We start from the raw sequence: 22,277 nt of genomic DNA on the forward strand, positions 1-22,277 counted from the left end.
GTAGAAAAATTTGTCGAACCTGATCCTTTCCCGCAAAAAGTTTCAAGTTTGATGGATCAGCATTTTCCAGTGAAAAAAACATTTTGCCAGAAAAATTCCTGACCAGCTCTATAGCTGAGCACCTTCAATTCCCAGCGAAAACAACAGGATTAAGAAAGCACTCTGCACCACACAGGATCAAGCCTAAACTGATGGAGGCAGGAAGGGAGAGGAATTTTTCTTCCATATCAGGCTGAGATTTTAGCTTGATGTGTATTATTCACAAGGTTTAGTTAAGTATCAGTGACCTCATATTGAAAACAGCTGCCAAACTTTGTTCTTGGAGGAGATTGTGTGTGTGTGTGGGGGGGGAAATAATCCAGGAGTCTGATGTCATGAACAGTGGGATGAGCTTATTCTGTCTAGAGTTGAGCAGAAAACCAGAAGTTGGATTCGTTCATACAGCAGCCAGAGCCTGCCTATCCACTGAGAAATCTCTCTCTTTACCAGCGTTTGCCTCCTCTGAGGTGTATTTGGCGTGAAGGTACGTGTTCCTGCTTCTCTTTAAGCAAATATGAAAAGCCCTCAATTATTCAAATTCACCACAATTTTTCTTTTCTTCCTCAGACAAATTCCTTGATTTTTTTCCCTCTGTTTATGTTTCAGTTACAAACCAGATTATGCTTCAAGGGAGGGTTATTATTAATTATGATTATTGCTTCAAATTTTGTTTTACTGTTAGACTCTATATTTTGTAGTTTTGATGATTAATGGGATTTGCAGCCCAGAATGTCACCCCTTAACAGCAGCTAACGTGTCACTGACCCAGTGAAAAGAAAAGGAGTACTTGTGGCACGTTAGAGACTAACAAATTTATTCAAGCATAAGCTTTCGTGAGCTACAGGTCACTTCATCGGATGCTTATGCTCAAATAAATTTGTTAGTCGCTAAGGTGCCACAAGTCCTCCTTTTCTTTTTGCGGCTACAGACTAACACGGCTGCTACTCTGAAAACTGACCCAGTGGAATTTCAGTTGCCAAGTGACTACACTACATGTCAGAGGGCAAAGCATTAGTTGTAACCAAAGGTTACTTACTGTGTCTCACAAAAGTGCAAAATAATTCAGACCACAAACTTCCTAGTTTGTTTTCAGTGAGAGATTGCCAAACAAACCGTAGAGAAAACATACTGAGTGAACTCTCTCTTTTGTGTCCTTTACGGGTGTCTTGTCTTCTGTGCTTGTTATTTGGATTGTGAGCTTTGTGGGGCAGGGACTGTCTTTTTATGTGTATCTTGCATTCCTGAGCTTTATTATCTGTGCTTAATAAATAACGGAAGATAAATATGAAAATCTAAAATGTTCAATGTACACCAAAGTTGACAGAGTTCAAGTTTACTTTTAAACATTATCAAGCTTCTTATTAAAAATTACACCTTGCTTTATATTATAGTAAAGGAAAAGTTTAATTTGTCAAAAAAAATGTGACTTGTAAGCTGATGATAATAAAAGAAGCTTAGAGTTGGAGTTATTTCTAGGAAGATATGGCAGAAAGAGCAGGTAACAATGTCACAATATATGCTGGACATTTTAAGTCACTCCTGGTGCCGCACTCGGTGACTTTTAGAGAAGTTGCAGCATTATAACAATAGTTATACAACAGCAGAACACCAGGACAGGGGAATTCAAATAGTTTGTCACTAGGATCCCCAAGTTTGAATTTCTTTTTACTACATTGTTGGATATTATTATTTTTAACAATGATATATTTTAAGGCTAAAATACAGAATATGTTAGAAAAATTTCTGTTTACACTCCATAATACCCCAAAGTCTCATATTCCAGCATGCCATTTTGAAAGTATTGGGATAGCAAGTCATATCAATAATATGATTTCTGTTGTTATTGTTATTGTTGTCTTCTCTCTGTGGAAATTTGCAGATGAAAGAGAGAAAGATGTTTAAATGAGAGTTTCTTCCTAACTGAGAATTGTTTACTTGTCCAGGTTTACTTGTCTAATTGTTTACTTGTTTACTTGTTTAATTGTTTACTTGCCCAGGTTTACTTGTCTTCATTATTGTAAAGTTTAGAACTATACAGACTATACAGAAGGGAAGAGAAAGATCCAGGAATAGATGTGGCCAAATTCCTGGACAGGACTTTAGAACAACTGAAGAAGAAGAGGCAGCCCCCAGAAAAATGTCCAGGGGTTTTACAATGAGCCCAATGCATGCTAAAACAGGATTTGAATTTAGTCAGCGCTACCTGAACACTCCACAATCCAGACATCACCAGTGCGGGTTCTTGATTGGAGGAGCTCACCAGTAATGTGGGCCATAACTTTAAGATACTCTCAGCACTATATATCTGAAGTCCTTCCTCAGGCAAAAAGCAACAGGAGTTTTGTAAGGTATCAGTATAGTGCCTGTAAAGAGTTTCCTGCAGTTTCCACGGTATGCATCCGATGAAGTGAGCTGTAGCTCATGAAAGCTCATGCTCAAATAAATTGGTTAGTCTCTAAGGTGCCACAAGTACTCCTTTTCTTTTTGTGAATACAGACTAACACGGCTGTTACTCTGAAACCTGTAAAGAGTTTGTGTCCGTTTCCACCAATCTAGTCTTAAAATAAAACATTATGAGATAGATTGTAAGGGGAGAATCTTCAAAGGCACAAATTACAGTTAAAGGGATTGAAAATGAAGGAGAGATTTTCTAAGTGATTTAGGGGCACAAATCCTAAATCAATGGGTCTTGTGTTCCTATGCTGAGCTGGTCGGAAAACAAAGATTTGTTTTTTAAATTCATTTTGGTACACATTTTCAGTGGCAAAATTTTGAATCTTGTCAAAAATACAAATACTCTACAAATTTTCAATTTTCAGCAACCAAAAGTCAAAAATGAAAAAAATTAGTCCAAAAAGCTGCTGAAAACTAAAAAAAAAAGGGGGGGGGAGGTTATTTGCCCCCACATAAAATAATCAAAAATAACATAATAAGAAGAATAAATTGACAATTCAAGGAAAACAAATGTTTTAAGTAAAAATTTTCATTTTGTCAAAAATTCAGTTTTCAATAAAAAAAGAAGTTTGACCAGCCCTATACTTCAGTCAGTGCTTTTGAAAATCTCACCTTGACTGCCCTGTGTGTCTTTGAAAAATCTCTCCCTAGACAGATACACAGAGCTAGGTTTTCAAAGGGCTGATCTGCCTCCCTATTGCATTTGCAATATTTGTTCCCGATGTTGAATTGCAGGCACAAAGAGGAACCTATGTGTCTAACTACCTGACTGCAACTGCTATGCAACTATGCATGCAAATAACACTTTAAAAAGGGTAGGCTGGAGCCGCAGCATGACTGAAAAGATAGCTCCACCTTTAAGCACTTTTACAAATAGAACAAGCCCTGTGTGAGGAGATAGTTTAAAAAGTATGATTTCTCCCCACAGGTGGAACCTGAGAACCAAATTCAGCCCATATTTAACATGTGCAACTCCCACAGCAGTAAATAGGAGTTGCACCCACTCATAGACTTTAAGGTCAGAAGGGACCATAATGATCATCTAGTCTAACCTCCTGCACAACGCAGGCCACAGAATCTCGCTCACCCACTCCTATAACAAACTCCTGACCTATGTCTGAGCTATTGAAGTCCTCAACTCGTGGTTTAAAGACTTCAAGGTGCAGAGAATCCTCCAGAAAGTGACCCGTGCCCCGCGCTGCAGAGAAAGGCAAAAACCCCCCAGGCCTCTGCCAATCTGCCCTGGAGGAAAATTCCTTCCCGACCCCAAATATGGCGATCAGCTAAACCCTGAGCATGTGGGCAAGACTCACCAGCCAGATACCCAGGAAAAAATTCTCTGTAGTAACTCAGATCCCACCCCATCTAACATCCCATCACAGGCCATTGGGCATATTCACTGCTAATACTCAAAGATCAATTAATTGCCAAAATTAGGCTATCCCATCATACCATCCCCTCCATAAATTTATCAAGCTTTGTCTTTAAGCCAGATATGTCTTTTGCGTCCACTGCTCCCCTTGGAAGGCTATTCCAGAATTTCACTCCTCTGATGGTTAGAAACCTTCGTCTAATTTCAAGTCTAAACTTCCTGATGGCCAGTTTATAACCATTTGTTCCTGTGTCCACATTGGTACTGAGCTTAAATAATTCCTCTCCCTCCCTGGTATTTATCCCTCTGATATATTTATAGAGATCAATCGTATCTCCCCTCAGGATTCTTTTGGTTAGGCTAAACAGGCCAAGCTCTTTGAGTCTCCTTTCATAAGACAGGTTTTCCATTCCTCAGATCATCCTAGTAGCCCTTCTGTGTACCTGTTCCAGTTTGAATTCATCCTTCTTAAACATGGGAGACCAGAACTGCCCACTTATGATCTTGGCCCAGAGAGATTAAATGGCTTGTCCATTGTCACACAACAAATTAGTGGGAGAAGCAGATTTAGATCTCAGCACTTCATGGCTCCCTGAACTCAGCGTCACACATCTGCATATATATATCCCACCCATGTGTATGTACGTCCCATTCACATTCTAGGGGCAAAGATAAAGAAAGGGAATTTAAGGGAGCATTATTCTGCTGTGTGTGCAGCCCCATGGTTTCTAGATGTTACAACACATACACTGGCAAGCAGTGAAATGTCATCACAGCACCGTAGTATCCTTCTTATTTATGTGTATTGGAGTAGCTCCTAGGAGTGCTAGTCATGGACTCAGATCCTATTGCATTAGGTGCTGTACAAATACAGAACAATGGCTAAGAGCTTACAGTTTAAGGGTATGTCTACATTAGGCAGACACCATAGCCACATCACCATAGCTATGCTGGCATAACCCTGTTATGTGGATGCAGCCCATGCTGATGGAAGGGTTTCCCCCCCCCCACTGTAGGAAAACTACCTTCCCTCATGATGGTAGATTGATTAACACAAGCATTTTTTCCATCGACACAGCTGTGTCTACATTGGGGGCTAGGTCGGCATAGCTATGTCAGTCAGGAGTAGGTGGTTTTTTTCACACACCGGACTGACGTGGCTAAATCAACCTGACTTTTAGATGTAGACTGGGCCGAAATAGAAGACTACAATCTAAGCATATGATGAAAGATAACAGGTAAATCCAGACAGCCAGGGAGTGCAAAGTTACCTGCTAAGAGGGGGACATTTTAGATATCAGGCTGATAACGGAATGGGCAAATTACAAAATGTTGAGGTACAAGATTTAGCTGCAAAGTTGCCAGATCCCAAACCTGAGTGGAATGTTTTGGGCCCAGATTGAATCCTCTCTCCTTGAGTCCCTGCACAAGGACCCCTGTTGCATCACATAGCCTTACTGTTGTGCTAACACAGGTTTTGAGGGTTTAAGACAAATATATGTTGAGAATGATTTTCCTTACGTACCGAGTAATTTCCTCATAGTGATGAGTTTAGCTTGCTTTCAGCACTGTGTACATTTTATATCCTTTCAATATTCTGACTCCTCAACTGAGTTCTAGGGGGTTATTTTTCTTTAAAATACCCTTGATCTGATTGTTCAGGCGTATGGACCCTCTGATGCTGCCTACTCTGCACAATGTTCAGCTTTCACGCTTATGCAAACCAATTAATCTCAATAGTGTCACATGGCTGCAACTGAGGACAGAATGAGGCCCTGGTTAATTTCAGATAGTGGGACTGTCAACATGCAGTCAAGGGTTTCTTCTGAGAGGTACCTCCAAGGTTACAGATAGCCTCAGGAGAAGAGAAAGTGTCACGGCAAGCAGCCCAGCTTCTTTTGACTTTAATGGGACTTGCACCTGGGTAGCTGAGGGAGCAGCGGGCCATAGGTATTTTCCTGGGCCCTTTTTCTGCACTGGCAGAGTGAAGAGTGCTATAAGGAGGAAGAGCGATGGTCCCATCTTCCTGCTTACCTCGGTTGGTCCCTCTGGAATCCCATTCCTTTTGCTTTTATTCAATGTGATTTCCCATCAGAAAACACTTTCTTGGTCCTTCTCAGGGAGAGCATACTATGCTGGGAGTGGGAAATTACATTGTATAAAGGCAAAGGGAAGAAACTTCCCTCCAGGGTATGATCTGATCCTGGAAAAACAGGCATGCTGAGAAGTAATAATACTCCACCTCATCCCGGCTCACTTTTCTCCGCTAATGCTAATGGCTAATGATAAACCTTACCCTATGAAAAAAAAGAAACGGCAATGCCTTCAAAATGTCCACTTAGGGCCTAATCCAAATACCATCAAAGTGTAAAGATAGAAAGATTCCCAACTGATGCAATTACCACCGGGGCCAGATCATCATCTAGTATAAATGGGCATAATTCCATCAACTTTAGTTGAGTTATGACATTTACAAGCTGGAGATTTGGTCCCAGGAATCTGTTTACTAGAAATGGATGGTTGCCAGTTTATGTTATAACTCCATTCTCCTGCTATCTGGGGACAGCATTCCCAGAAACGAGGGCTCAGCTAAGCCAGCAAAACTTGTACAGAAGATGTTTCAGCACAAGCGATATGGTGACATAGGCTCTTGTCATAAATATAAAGGAAAAGGTAACCAAATTTCTGTATACAGTGCTATAAAATCCCTCCTGGCCAGAGGCAAAATCCTTTTACCTGTAAAGGGTTAAGAAGCTAAGGTAACCCCGCTGGCACCTGACCCAAAATGGCCAATGAGGGGACAAGATTCTTTCAAATCTGGAGTGGGGGAACAAAGGGTTGGTCTGTCTGTGTGATGCTTTTGCCGGGAACAGAACAGGAATGCAAGCCTTACAACTTCTGTATAGTTAGTAAGTAATCTAGCTAGAAAATACGTTAGATTTTCTTTTGTTTAATGGCTTGTAAAATAAGCTGTGCTGGAGGGAATGTGTATTCCTGTTTTTGAGTCTTTTTGTAACTTAAGGTTTTGCCTAGAGGGATTCTCTATGTTTTGAATCTGATTATCCTGTAAGGTATTTACCATCCTGATTTTACAGAGGTGATTCTTTTACCTTTTCTTTAATTAAAATTCTTCTTCTTGATTTTTCATTGTTCTTAAGATCCAAGGGTTTGGGTCTGTGTTCACCTGTACCAACTGGTGAGGATTATTATCAAGCCTTCCCCAGGAAAGGGGTGTAGGGCTTGGGGGGATATTGTGGGGGAAGACGTCTCCAAGTGGTCTCTTTCCCTGTTCTTTGTTTAAAACGCTTGGTGGTGGCAGCATACTGTTCAAGGATAAGGCAAAGCTTGTACCTTGGGGAAGTTTTTAGCCTAAGCTGGTAAGAATAAGCTTAGGGGGTCTTTCATGCAGGTCCCCACATCTGTACCCTAGAGTTCAGAGTCGGGAAGGTACCTTGACAGCTCTTCTTACTGTATTCCTTGCCTGGCCAGGAAGGATCAGAAATCCATGTAGCTGGCCCATCACTAATTGTTACCACAGCTAAACAGTACTGTGAGATGGGGAAGACAATACAAAGAGACATGCTTTAATTCAACTATTAGTTCTTGGACTAGATGCAGGAATTACTAGGTACGGTTCTATGGCTTCTGTTATGCAAGAAGATCCGACTAGATGATCTAATGGTACTTTAATGGCCTTAAAATCTATGAATCCCTGGGCTGTAGGTTCATAGGTTCAAAGGCCAGAAGGGACAATTGTGATCATCTAATTTGACCTCCTGTATAACACATGCCATAGAACTTCTCCAAAATAATTCCTAGAACAGACCTTATAGAAAAACATCTCACCTTGATTTAAAAATTGTCAGTGATGCAGCATCCACCACTACTCTTGGTAAATTGTTCCAATGGTTAATTATTCTCACCATTAAAAACATATTCCATATTTCTAAACTCATGCTTTCAGTGATGAAGGTTCTACATTCAAACCCTGCAGATGGACGGTCCTTTGCACAGGCTGCTCTCCTTGTTACTGTCCTCAAGGGTCTGTTTCTTGCTACGTCCCATTCTGTCCTAGTAAGGACAGCATGGAAACACACCAAAATCCTTTTTCTGGGGGAACAAGACAGCAAATGACACAGGCCTGGGAAAGGAAGGTGAAGTGGCAAGTGGACAAACTGAGGTAAATGGCCTCCATGTGGATATATGCTGCATAAGCAGAGAATTATGTGGCATCTTAATAGGAAGGTAAATTATACTGCCATGCATCAGCTGCATCAGCATGGAGCCCTGCCCTGTAGCCATCTCTTGAGTTAACGCAATGCAATGGGGTGCTGCAGGCAGCTGTACTATTTATTTCCTGGCCCCCAAGAAACCATCCTCCTTGGTAAAAAGAAATCAGGAATTATTTTCATCAGACAATTCTGATATCTTCTTTTATTAGGATCAAATCTGGTTTGCTAATTCATTTCCTTTCCCATGTTTGGACATGGATCTTTTAATCTTTTATTTTCCTTCTTCTAGACAATAATAAAATGTCCAGCTGGCAAATAGAGACACTGACAGATAAACAAGCACCCTACTGCTCTGGGATTGTTTGCAGAGATCTGTGATAAATACCGTAAGGGAAAGGGGTTTCTTAGGCTTTTAAGTGTGGAAGAAACCAGGCTAGGATTTCACAAGAGCTAAGGCAATGTTTTAAAACTGAAAAACTTTCCAAATGGTGCTTTTCTTTTCTTTTTAAATTGTGAGTTGCCAGTTCATTTTCAGAGTGGAAAGGCCTGGTTTTATACCATCATAGTTTAATGCAAAGTCAGAGTGAGTCAGGCATCAAAGCTGTTCTTGCATGTTTAGGATGCTGTACACTGAAATATAGATATGGTAACAAAAGGAGCTTGTAGAGGCATGTTGGACAAAGCTTCCATTTACATCATTCATCTGAAGAAAAGAGTGAAAATTTCCCACACATAATTGTGCCTGTTTTTCTGTAAATTGAATACCTTACAACCAAGAAATCCCAGCCCTTTGGCTCAGCAATGGACCTGCTTCCCTGAGCTAGAGGGAGGAGAGGTGTATGATGTTTGGCTAAAAATACTTGGTTAGATGTTTCATTCAGTGCTTTAGAAATATTCGCTTTTTAGTGAAATGTAGTGAGACTCCCCACCCAATAAGTCATTTTCTCCCACTATACAGTCATTCAACCCACAGTTTCACTATGCTCATTGCAATGCTGTTAAATATGAGGGGGTTTCATTCTGCGGCACATAACAAGGAGCTTATCTGCTGCTAAGCTCACTGTATATATAGATTCCATTGTACATTAATTAAATTGAAGTTTTAAACATGTTTTTAGGATGGAATGAATGAGTTCTCATCATGTACAGGGGAAAATAAATTAAAATAGGCTTGATTTTAAATACCAGATCTAGGCATTGCTGAACTTTCAGGGTGTTTGAACTCTAAACGTAGCTAAGGACCAAAGTTGTGTTTTATACTGGGCCAAACCAAAACCCCAGATCCAAATTTTGGGATGTTCATAATTCAGATCTGGATCCTGGTCCATACTGTGTCATAAACCCGTCTCTGAACATTAAAAATCTCTCTCTCCCTTCCCAAGCCCAGCATTCTCCCCTCTACTTGCTTGTTTCTCAGCCTGGTTTACCCTGTCCTGTGTCCCAGAGCTCATATTCTCTCTTTTTCTACTTTCTACTTTTTCTACATTCAAAAAACTCCATCCGGACACTCTGCAGCATGTCTGTGTTTCTTGCTAAAAGAAAGTTTTCAAATGGGATATTTTGCCACTGTGGAAAATGTGGGAAATTTCTTTATTATGAAAATTGTGTGTCATTCAGTTTGCTCATTCACTTTTGTAGTGTTATCTGCTTGGTCTCAAGAAGCAGACTTCTTTCCAGAAATTTCTCACTGAGTGTGTGTCATTTTGGCATGTCTGGGTTTGTGTGAATGAACACTCAAGAACTGTCAACCTGTGACTACAACTACCTTACAGATACCATGGAGACCCATGACTGGACCATTAACTTTTAATGGCTGCTGGGCAAGAGAACTTTTTAGAATATGGTGGGTGATTACCTGTATAAACACAGCTCCTGCCCTGCCTAAACCCAAGGAGGAGGGAAGGGAGGAGAGTACAAGTGAAAAAAGTCATGAATGCAACTACAGAGAAAGAACTGACCTGTTAAAAGACTTGCTCACAGAACAGAAGAATGTAATCCCATCCAATAACTGTTGGGCAGGGCCAGGGAGGCTGGCTGCAGGCAGGAATCTGTCTTCCAGGCAGTGCAAGGAGGGACCCTCCTAATCATCCAAGACGATGCTGACGGATTACAGGAGAGTTGTGCATTTACGCTTTTCTTTACCATTTTAACCCAGTGTTCCTGAATAGTATTGTCCTGTGGACTGATAAAGAACATCTTGTTTTGAAGAGGCTGTCCTGTGTCACTGCAAACAGCTCTCAGTTGCAGAGCTCCTAAGAGGGGAAGTCTTGAACTGGAGTCCCAACTCATCTGGACCCACTGAAGGAGCCATACTGAGAACCAGAGATGCTGAAGCCAGAGACCCAGTCTCAGAGTAGTGGAGTCACAGGAGTGGAGTCTTCAGCAGAATGAGGCCCAGGGTCTGTCTCTAAGAAGGGTACACTCCCAGAAAGGCTTTATAAAGATGAGAGGCATGGGATGCCCTGTAATATCAAGACAACAGGGACAGAAGGGACCTCGAGAGGTCATCTAGTCCACTCCCCTGCACTCATGGCAGGACTAAGTATGATCTAGAGCAGTGTTTCCCAAACTTGTTCCGCCACTTGTGCAGGGAAAGCCCCTGGTGGGCCGGGCCGGTTTGTTTACCTACCGCAGCTGCAGGTTCGGCCAATCGCGGCTCCCAGTGCCCGCGGTTCGCTGCTCCAGGCCAATGGGACCTGCTGGAAGCGGTAGCCAGTGCGTCCCTCAGCCCGCGCCCCTTCCACAGCTCCCATTGGCCTGGAGCAGCGAACCGCGGCCACTGGGAGCCACGATCAGCCGAACTTGTGGATGCGGCAGGTAAACAAACCGGCCCAGCCCGCCAGGGGCTTTCCCTGAACAAGCGGCATCCCAAGTTGGGAAACACTGATCTAGACCATGCCTGACAAGTGTTTATCTCACCTGCTCTTAAAAATCTCCAGTGATGGAGATTCCACAACCTCCCTAGGCAATTTATTCCAGTGCTTAACCACCCTGACAGTTAGGAAGTTTTTTCCTAATGTCCAACCTAAACCTCCCTTGCTGCAATTTAAGCTTCTTGTCCTAGCCACAGAGCTTAAGAAAAACAGTTTTTCTTCCTCCTCCTTGTAAAGCCTTTTACGTACTTGAAAACGGTTATCATGTCCCCTCTCAGTCTTCTCTTTTCCAGGTTAAACAAACCCAATTTTTTTCAATCTTCCCTCAAAGGTCATGTTTTCTAGACCTTTAATCATTTTTGTCTCTCTTCTCTGGACTCTCTCCAATTTGTCCACATCTTTCCTGAAATGTAGTGCCCAGAACTGGACACAATACTCCAGTTGAGGCCTAATCAATGTGGAGTAGAGCAGAAGAATTACTTCTCGTGTCTTGATTACAACACTCCTGCTAGTACATCCCAGAATGATGTTCGCTTTTTTTGCAACAGTGTTACACTGTTGACTCATATTTAGCTTATGGTCCACTATGACCCCCAGATCTCTTGCCGCAGTACTCCTTCCTAGGCAGTCATTTCCCATTTTGTATGTGTGCAACTGACTCTTCTTTCCTAAATAGAGTACTTTGCATTTGTCCTTATTGAATTTCATCTTATTACTTCAGACTATTTCTCCAGTTTGTCCAGATCATTTTGAATTTTAATCCTATCCTCCAAAGCACTTGCAACCCCTCCCAGCTTGGTACTGTCCGCAAACTTTATAAGTATACTCTCTATGCCATTATCTAAATCATTGATGAAAATATTGAACAGAACCGGACCCAGAACTGATCCCTGCGGGACCCCACTCATCTTTCCAGCATGACTGTGAACCACTGATAACTACTGTCTGGGAATGGTTTTCCAACCAGTTTTGCACCCACCTTCTAGTAGCTCCATTTAGGTTGCACTTCCTTAGTTTGTTTATGAGAAGGTCATAGAATCATAGAATATCAGGGCTGGAAGGGACCTCAGGAGGTCATCTAGTCCAACCCCCTGCTCAAAGCAGGACCGATCCCTGACTAAATCATCCCAGCCAGGGCTTTGTTAAGCCTGACCTTAAAAACTTCTAAGGAAGGAGATTCCACCACCTCCCTAGGTAACGCATTCCAGTGTTTCACCACTCTCCTAGTGAAAAAGTTTTTCCTAATATCCAACCTAAATCTCCCCCACTGCAACTTGAGACCATTACTCCTTGTTCTGTCATCTGCCAACACTGAGAACAGTCTAGAGCCATCCTCTTTGGAACCCCCTTTCAGGTAGTTGAAAGCAGCTATCAAATCCCCCCTCGTTCTTCTCTTCTGAAGACTAAACATCCCCACTTCCCTCAGCCTCTCCTCATAAGTTAGTTCCAGTCCCCTAATCATTTTTGTTGCCCTCCGCTGGACTCTTTCCAATTTTTCCACATCCTTCTCGTAGTGTGGGGCCCAAAACTGGACACAGTACTCCAGATGAGGCCTCACCAATGTCGAATAGAGGGGAACGATCACGTCCCTCGGTCTGCTGGCAATGCCCCTACTTACACATCCCAAAATGCCATTGGCCTTCTTGGCAACAACGGCACACTGTTGACTCGTATCCAGCTTCTCGTCCACTGTAACCCCTAGGTCCTTTTCTGCAGAACTGCTGCCGAGCCATTCAGTCCCTAGCCTGTAGCGGTGCATTGGATTCTTCCGTCCTAAGTGCAGGACTCTGCACTTGTCCTTGTTGAACCTCATCAGATTTCTTTTGGCCCAATCCTCCAATTTGTCTAGGTCCCTCTGTATCCTATCCCTACCCTCCAGCGTATCTACCACTCCTCCCAGTTTAGTGTTATGTGAGAGAGTATCGAAAGCTTTACTAAAGGCACGATGTACCATGTCTACTGCTTCCCCACTATCCACAAGGCTTGTTACCCTGTCAAGGAAAGCTATCAGGTTGTTTTGACATGATTTGTTCTTGAAAAATCCATGCTGACTGTTACTTATCACCTTATTATCTTCTAGGGTGTTTGCAAATTGGTTGCTTAATTATTTGTTCCATTATCTTTCTGGGAGCAGAAGTTAAGCTGATTGGTCTGTAATTCCCCCAATATATTGCAGTTAACGTTTACAACGGACTGGTAAAATAATTTCATGACATTGTAATACCTAATGTGCACATTGAAAACGCTGCAGCAATACCCGAGGGGCGCTGGAGCTTGCAGCACTCTTGCCGCTCGGGGCACCACTGGATCAGCCCATGCCTGGCAGAGAGGGCACCGCTGGGGGAAGCCTGGCAACCCCTCCATCTCTGCTTCTCTTGCAGCTGGCTGCAGTGGTGAGTCTGCCTGGGAACCACTGGATCTGCCAGAACACTTGGATCTGCCCTGGCACCACTGCTTTCCTAGCAGCGATCCACCAACTAGCTGCACTAGGCAGTGCCTAGTAACTGGGAGAGCAAGGGGTGGGATCAGAGCAAGTCATGAAGCGCCCAGCCATGCACATGCAAATGATCCTCCAGCCCACTGTACTCCACCTCTGAGGAGAGACAGCAGGGTGGGCCGTGGGCCCTCCCCCCAACGCCAGGGGTGGACTGTGAACTTGTTAACCATTAAACAGTTAACCGATATAATTTTAATAGTATAAACGGGTACTTTTAAAAATGATATTTATATCCCTAGTTCTGTGGCCTGCAATGTGCAGGAGGTCAGACTAGATGATTACAGTGGTCCCTTCTGACCTTAACGTCTATGAGTCTACATGCTGTTGGTGACCACCTCTGTACAAGGACTGATATATATAGGGTAAAAATAAACAAATTGTACTCAGAATATACCCATAGTCTGCATCACTGATTTCTCTTTCAATAGGAAGCTGACCTGCAAATCCTCAACTTCTGCTAACACCACCACCACAAAAACACAGTTTATTCCCAAAATGCTGGAAAAGATACAGGAGAAGGGGGGAAAAATACAGTGCAGCTACCAAAAGGTGGGAGTCAAACTCCTTTTTGTCACCCTTTTATCACTCCCTTTTGTAGCCATAGCCTAAGATAGCAATATTAAGTGTACTGTACAGGACAAATTCTGTCTTGGCTAATTAAGTTCTGGCAGCCTGAAATTGCCATTGTAGTTTCAACTGACAATAGTACATTCACCCTCACCGTCATTTTCTAGCTTAAACTATTGTCTTATTATTGTACACTATTAAAAAGTGCTGGCTCACTCAGTGAATGAGTTGTCATAGAATCACAGAAATGTTGGGCTAGAAGGGACCTTGAGAAGTCCAGCTCCCTGCAGTGAGGAAGGACCAAGTAAGCCTAGGCACATATCCTTGGAAGGAAGGTGTTGTAAGAGTACAATGCATTATTAATTATTATTTTACAGAGAGGGCCAGTTTCTGGCCTCCACTCTAGCTGCAATGCCCCTGAGGGTTATCATAGAATCATAGAATATCAGGGTTGGAAGGGACCCCAGAAGGTCATCTAGTCCAACCCCCTGCTCAAAGCAGGACCAATTCCCAGTTAAATCATCCCAGCCAGGGCTTTGTCAAGCCTGACCTTAAAAACCTCTAAGGAAGGAGATTCTACCACCTCCCTAGGTAACGCATTCCAGTGTTTCACCACCCTCTTAGTGAAAAAGTTTTTCCTAATATCCAATCTAAACCTCCCCCACTGCAACTTGAGACCATTACTCCTCGTTCTGTCATCTGCTACCATTGAGAACAGTCTAGAGCCATCCTCTTTGGAACCCCCTTTCAGGTAGTTGAAAGCAGCTATCAAATCCCCCCTCATTCTTCTCTTCTGCAGGCTAAACAATCCCAGCTCCCTCAGCCTCTCCTCATAAGTCATGTGTTCCAGTCCCCTAATCATTTTTGTTGCCCTTTGCTGGACTCTCTCCAATTTATCCACATCCTTCTTGAAGTGTGGGGCCCAAAACTGGACACAGTACTCCAGATGAGGCCTCACCAATGTCGAATAGAGGGGAACGATCACGTCCCTCGATCTGCTCGCTATGCCCCTACTTATACATCCCAAAATGCCATTGGCCTTCTTGGCAACAAGGGCACACTGCTGACTCATATCCAGCTTCTCGTCCACTGTCACCCCTAGGTCCTTTTCCGCAGAACTGCTGCCTAGCCATTCGGTCCCTAGTCTGTAGCGGTGCATTGGATTCTTCCATCCTAAGTGCAGGACCCTGCACTTATCCTTATTGAACCTCATCAGATTTCTTTTGGCCCAATCCTCCAATTTGTCTAGGTCTTTCTGAATCCTATCCCTGCCCTCCAGCGTATCTACCACTCCTCCCAGTTTAGTATCATCCGCAAATTTGCTGAGAGTGCAATCCACACCATCCTCCAGATCATTTATGAAGATATTGAACAAAACCGGCCCCAGGACCGACCCTTGGGGTACTCCACTTGATACCGGCTGCCAACTAGGTATGGAGCCATTGATCACTACCCGTTGAGCCCGACAATCTAGCCAGCTTTCTACCCACCTTGTAGTGCATTCATCCAGCCCATACTTCCTTAACTTGGTGACAAGAATACTGTGGGAGACCGTGTCAAAAGCTTTGCTAAAGTCAAGAAACAATACATCCACTGCTTTCCCTTCATCCACAGAACCAGTAATCTCATCATAAAAGGCGATTAGATTAGTCAGGCATGACCTTCCCTTGGTGAATCCATGCTGGCTGTTCCTGATCACTTTCCTCTCATGCAAGTGCTTCAGGATTGATTCTTTGAGGACCTGCTCCATGATTTTTCCAGGGACTGAAGTGAGGCTGACTGGCCTGTAGTTCCCAGGATCCTCCTTCTTCCCTTTTTTAAAGATTGGCACTACATTAGCCTTTTTCCAGTCATCCGGGACTTCCCCGTTTCGCCACGAGTTTTCAAAGATAATGGCCAATGGCTCTGCAATCACAGCCGCCAATTCCTTCAGCACTCTCGGATGCAACTCGTCCGGCCCCATGGACTTGTGCACGTCCAGCTTTTCTAAATAGTCCCTAACCACCTCTATCTCCACAGAGGGCTGGCCATCTCTTCCCCATTTTGTGATGCCCAGCGCAGCAGGTTCCTTGTGCCTGGGTGGAATCCTCAGGTTCCATAGAGCTGCTAGCATGGGTCTTAGTGGGGAAAAAAAAGGGCTTTGGCTGGATTATCTCTGCACCGTGGCATCGGCGGCTGGGGTTGCAGCCAGCTGAACATAAGTTATAACATCCATCAGACTGCTCTAACTTGCACCAGGGACTGACCAGTCCCAGGATCAGTGAGGACTAAAGAAATCAGCTGCCTGTGTGATGAGAACTGATGAAGACTGTGACCCTGAGAGAAGAGATGATGAGATTCCAGGCACAATGGGCAGCCATTCTTAGATACTTAGGCCTTGTCTACACTACACAGTTTTGTCAGCAAATGGCAGCTTTCGTCATCAAAGCAGTGGAGGTGTACACACTACAATGCTCCTCTGGCCGACAAAACCCGCCTGCTTTGCTGAGAAAATTAAACCACCTCAACAAGAGGTGTAGCGCTTTTTGTGGCTAGAAAGTTAGATCGACAAAGCATCAGTGTACACACTGCGCTCATTACATCGCCATAACTGGCCTGTGGGAGGTATCCCACAATGCCCAACATGACTGCTCTGCTCACTGTTTTGAACTCCGCTGCCCTGCAACCAGCTATACAGACATGCACCCCTTTCAAAGCCCCAGGAAGCTTCGAAACTGCTCAGCGTGAAGAGTTCACATAGCTACTGCCCAGCTGAGCATGCCAGCAAACACATTCCTGCCTGGACTACAGCGGAGGAGGTGGCTCTCCTTGATCTGTGGGAGAACTCGGAGGGAAACAGAATCAAAACATTAACGCGGAATCCTGCTCTCCCCAGCACTGGGACCACAGCAGCAGGCAGGCAGGACAGGCTGTTGTGGGGTACGGGGGAAAGAGCATACACGTGCTGTGCTGTGCAGAGCCAGGGGCTGATGTTGGGGTGCTCCCCTCCCGCCACCGGTGTACCATTCTTTACTGAGCTGGGGTGTGGGAACAGGGAAACACCAACAGTATGTGCAAAAGCTTCTGCTGCAGGATTGGTTGCTTCCGGCTGGTGTCTGAACTTAAAGAGACAGGGTGCTGACACACTCACTCTCCCCAACACACACACACACACACACAAACACACTCCCTGTCACACACTCCCCACATACACACACTTCTGCGGGCTTCTTTTGTTAGTGTTCAGCAATGCCAGTTTGGTCATATTACCAAGTGCTACTTTAAAAAGTGTTACTTTTCAGTCACACACCCAGCAAGCATTACAAGGTTCATAGCATGGTGCAAACCAACAATGCCAGGCTCTGCACACTACAGCAACGCACATTACTGTGGCTCAGTGTTAATATAGCCCCCCGTTGGGTTCCTCTTACAGCCTTGTGTTCATAACACACAGCACAGTACTTAACAGCAGTGCAGGCTCCATGCTTTCTGACAGAGATAACTGAGTTGCAGGTTACCAGGGCAGTTGAAAAGCAGCTGACAATCTATGAGGATGCCCATTGAATGATGGGATTGACAAACCTGCATCATGTGATGCTGTACCTGCCTCCATGAGGCATTGCAAACCCTCCCAAAGCACCCTGCGGCCAGTTGCACAGTGGCATAGCTACTCACAGTGCGCTGCTCTCAGTCAATGCAAAAGCGGCTATTGTGGATGCGCTCCACTGACACAAAGAGCATAGTGTGGATATGCAACAGAGGTTTAATTACAGCAGTGGCTGTACATCGGCATAACCTGCATCGACCAAACTCTGTAGTGTAGACAAGTCCTTAGAGCTTTTAGACACGAGCCTGCCTTGGCTAATAGTGACAAGCAGATTTCCCTTGAGGAACTGGAGCTGTGCACAAGTCATGTGTGAAAATGTATTAGTGATGTGTAAAAGTGTGCAGCATTGTTGCAGCCACCATCAATGGCGCCTCTATCTGGCTGTAGTGATGGTAGGCAAGGGATGAAGTGAATTCCAGCCTCATCTATTAGGGGCCGGCACAGTGTCCACATGGTACCACTAGCAAAGTGCTTACAGCCAGTTCATCCAAAAGTCAGATCGCTCCATGAAATATTCAATGTGCAGAGAAAGAGACACCGGCAAAAGTTGTTTGGCCATTAGACCATCACACTCTGCCTAGTCAGGAGAGCCGTAAAGCTCCCACCCAGGGAAAAGAGCTTCATTTCTGCTGCTACCAGAGAGGAGCTAAATTGCACTAAGAGTTACAGTGTATTTTATGTGCAGTCTGACAGAAGGGAGAGCCAAAAGAAGGCACTACCACCGTGCTAATTGATGAGTTTTAAGTGGAGTTGTGTATGTAGCTCAACTGCTATATAACGCCTCTGCCCTGGCATGGAGAATAAAGAAATACCACTTGTTGCAGCTGCTTTCAGAAGGTGAATGTCTCAAGAACTTTCAGCCACTGATTTTCATTTTTCTGTCCTTTCCTTTGGGTTTTGCTTTCCCTCCAGTGAAGCTCCAGTGTGAGCATGACATGCTATTAGGTACTTTCAGCACTAACTGCTGCACGGAGTTAGCTGACTGGTAAGGGCACCATAAACTAGGGAGTAGAGGCTTATATTTTTATTGAGGAGGGAAGGAATGGGAAGCACTGAATAAAGACTCATGCAGGGCTCTTTTGGTGACTTATATGTCATGATGAGTAAAATACTAGTGACTCTAATGTAGCCAGAGGAAATAATGCAGGAATTGCAAATGCAAACTCCTTTGAATGGGGGGTGAAGAAGGAGCCTTCTCCAGTGGCACAGGTGGAGTTGAATCAGAAATGAACTGACCCTTTCCCCCTCTTCGGGAATAATGATCAAAGAGCTGTTATCAAATGTGTTTAGAACATGCACACAACTCCATATGTGGAGTATGTGCTTAGGAGGAGATGGTGCAGGGAGAAGGGCCAGGCCTGGTGTTCGGAGCCATCCACTCCTTAGTTTTAATCCTGCCTCAGATACCGATGTCTCTTGGCCTTTGGAAGGCCAATGAGCCTGTGTGCCTCAGTTTCCCCATCTGTAAATTAGGGATAGGGAAATTTGCCTACTTCCAGAGAGGTTATGAGAATTAATTAGGTATTTATAAAACACCTTGGAGATATGAAGTGCCATTCTGGTGCTATGTATAAAGAACAGGAGGAAGGGTCAGGGGGTGTTTGTGTGTCAGATACATCATACCACATTAGCTCTGTTCTGTTCTGATTGTGTGAATGTACAACCACATCATGTATACACACTGGTGTGTCTAACAGCCATATTCTCTAGCCGTAAACATTTTTATTAAGCCCTATGCCCCCCAAATACAGAAGTCAAATTCTGCCTATGGAGCCAGCCCCACGTGGCGGGGCTCAGGGTGGGGGCACCACCTCCACCCCCGACTCACTTCAGGCGGCCACCTAGCCACCTACTCTGTCTGGGTTGGGCGGATGCAACCAAAAAATATGGGGGGGGGGCATGTGGCCTCTGGTAGGGGACGCAAATATACTTGCTCGTCCCAGGCACACATATGCCTAGTTACCGCTCTGGCTTGGACTTCCCAGGCAAACACTTGTCACATGCGAAGAAGAGGAAGTCTGTGCGGAGCATCCTGATGCCAAAACTCTTTTTAATTTTTTTTCTTCAAGAAGTGTTTTGTTTCTCCCCCGCTGCTCTGTTGGAGACGTGAAAATGTGCACTGACCTTTGCTTCCCACACACTATGGTTAGCAGAACAATGTGATTATAAAGACACTGTGTAGCTAGACAGCGAGCCAGCTACTGGAAAGGAAACATTATATTAATGGCTAACCATCTCTCTCAGCAATGAGCCAAACACAGGGCACAAGTCCTTGGGCGAAAAGGCATGTGAGTGAGACACTGTAGGGTTTTCTAGCTACTTATGAAGTACATAATAATTAATTTAGTTTGTGTCATGCTTTTCAGCTAGGGACGCACAAAATTGTGGCTTTAGTTCACCGGGGGGGGGGGGGCGGTTGATGCAAAATTTGGTTTTAGTTCACCCATCCCGAAAACGTATCCAAAACGGTCATATTTCACAATTTTCACCCTGAACACTAAGCAGGATTTGCCTGCCTATTCCCCCCAGGCTGCCCCCTCCCCCACAGCCTCAGCCTCCCTTCCCTTGTGTTTGTGATCTTCTGGATGTGGGGACAGGAAACTAGTGGTCCGCAAATTACTTCTTCATTTTTCACACCATCACCTCCTCCTGTGTCTGTGGGGAGCAGGGGGCCAGTCAACCTGAAGCGTGGTGTAGAATTTTCCTTAGGCACAGTACACCTGGGATATCTCACTCTCATCCTAAGAGTGACTTAAGGGCCAGCCAAGCAATAGGCAGCACCACTTCTGCTCCTGCAGGTTGGGTGTGGGCAGGCTAGTCATCGCCCGGTAGCTGCCAGGATTTTTTTTGCCACCTTGCAGACTTCCTCCCTCCTCCCATGTCCTTGGTCAGGATGAAAACACTTTCAGTCTAAAATGACTTATTCAATTGAACGAAAACAACAATCAGAGCGAAAGGAAGTCCCTACCATGGCTGAGTTACTACTCCCTGTGAGCCCAAAGATTTGGGTGGGGCCTTCCTGAGGGAAAAGCTGTGGGCAGCACACAGTCGCAGTGTTCTGAGGACGGATCGATACGGCGAAGATTTTGTCACGGATATTTTTATTAAAAGTCACAGACAGGTCGTGGGCAATAATTCATGGAAGCCCGTGACCAGTCCCTGACTTTTACTAAAAATATCCATGGCAAAATGGGGAGCCTGGGCAGCTGCGGGCAGGCTGAGAGCTCCAGGGGCCCGCACCACTAGGGTGACCAGCAGTCCAGCTTTCAACCGGAACACCCAGTGGAAAAGAGACCCTGGTGGCTCTGGTCAGCACCGTCGAACGGGCTGCTAAAGGTCCGGTCAGTGTGCTGTGGAGCTAAGACAGGCTAGTCCCTACCTGTCCTGGCTGCGCCCTGGAAGCAGCCAGCAGGTCCGGCTGCTAGGCAGGGGGGCCACGGGGCTCTGCAAGCTGCCCAAGCGCCAGCTCCGCACTCCCATTGGCCGGGAACCGCAGGCGAGAGCAGCATGCACCGCAGAACCTCCTGCCCCCCCACCAGGAGCCGGACCTGCTGTCCACTTCCAGGGCGCAGCACGAAGCCAGGACAGGCAGGCAGCCTGTCTTAGCCCCTCTGCGCCGCTGACTGGGACCCCTGCAGCTCCCAGCCAGCGCTGGCTGAAGTCAAGGAGGTCTTTGGAAGCCACAGACCTCCATGACTAAATCACAGCCGTACAGATCGACACCACAGGTATCCACCACAAAGGCACATAAAGAATGTGTAGCTAGGAGCAGTATGGGCAACATAATACAGCCACTTACAGGCATAGCGGGGCTGATCCATCTCTGTGACGAAGCAAATTTAGGGACAGAGGGAGGCAGCTTGTTTCTCCTATTCAGGCTATTACAATGGTGCAGAATTGCCTCAGCCATGTCCTCTCCAGCAGCAGAGTAGCCTCCTTTCTGCCCCCATCCCCAAACACCCCCTACGCCTGTGCCTGCTACCAACATACTGCACAGTTGGTGGAGACAGTTCTGGATCCGGTGTAGAAGCCCTTTCACCAAGGGTATTCCTTGGAGCAGGGAGTTATGCTTGCCCTGTAGCCATTCTGCACCAGGTTAGCTGCTGTAAGGTAGCCCTAGCGCAGTGGTTCCCAAATTTGTTCTGCCACTTGTGCAAGGAAAGCCCCTGGTGGGCTGGGCTGGTTTGTTTACCTGCCGCATCCGCAGGTTCGGCCAATCGCGGCTCCCAGTGGTAGCGGTTCGCTGCTCCAGGCCAATGGGAGCTGCTGGAAGAAGCGCGGGCTGAGGGACACACTGGCCGCCGCTTCCAGCAGGTCCCATTGGCCTGGAGCAGCGAACCGCGGGCACTGGGAGCCACGATCGGCCGAACCTGCGGACACGGCAGGTAAACAAACTGTCGCGTCCCACCAGGGGCTTTCCCTGCACAAGCGGTGGAACAAGTTTGGGAACCACTGCCCTAGAACAATGGTGAACTGGGTCTCTCTAAGGGCTCTGTATCCATGCTGCGTCCACCCAGAGGGACAGATTGAGTGATAGATATTTCAAACTACATTTTCAGTGAGTAATATCCCTGCAACAACAACAACAAAAACCATAAGAGATTAAACTCTGGCAAGGAAGCTAGGCTATGAGATGCAATAACAAAGGGTAATGATG

General features: G+C 45.2%; 1 protein-coding gene across 3 annotated transcripts in view; it reads left to right on the plus strand.

The window, feature by feature from the left end:
* The first annotated feature begins 418 nt into the window (after nt 1-418).
* Nucleotides 419-22,277, plus strand: part of BDKRB2 (bradykinin receptor B2) — a 46,296-nt gene continuing 24,437 nt past the window's right edge. For all 3 annotated transcript variants that reach the window (XM_073349583.2, XM_073349585.2, XM_073349587.2), the window contains exon 1: nt 419-523. The gene's annotated coding sequence lies outside the window, so the exon portion shown is untranslated. The remainder of the gene's footprint in view (nt 524-22,277) is intronic.

This window comes from Lepidochelys kempii, chromosome 6 (assembly GCF_965140285.1).
Source record: "Lepidochelys kempii isolate rLepKem1 chromosome 6, rLepKem1.hap1, whole genome shotgun sequence".
NCBI classification, from domain to species: Eukaryota; Metazoa; Chordata; order Testudines; family Cheloniidae; genus Lepidochelys; species Lepidochelys kempii.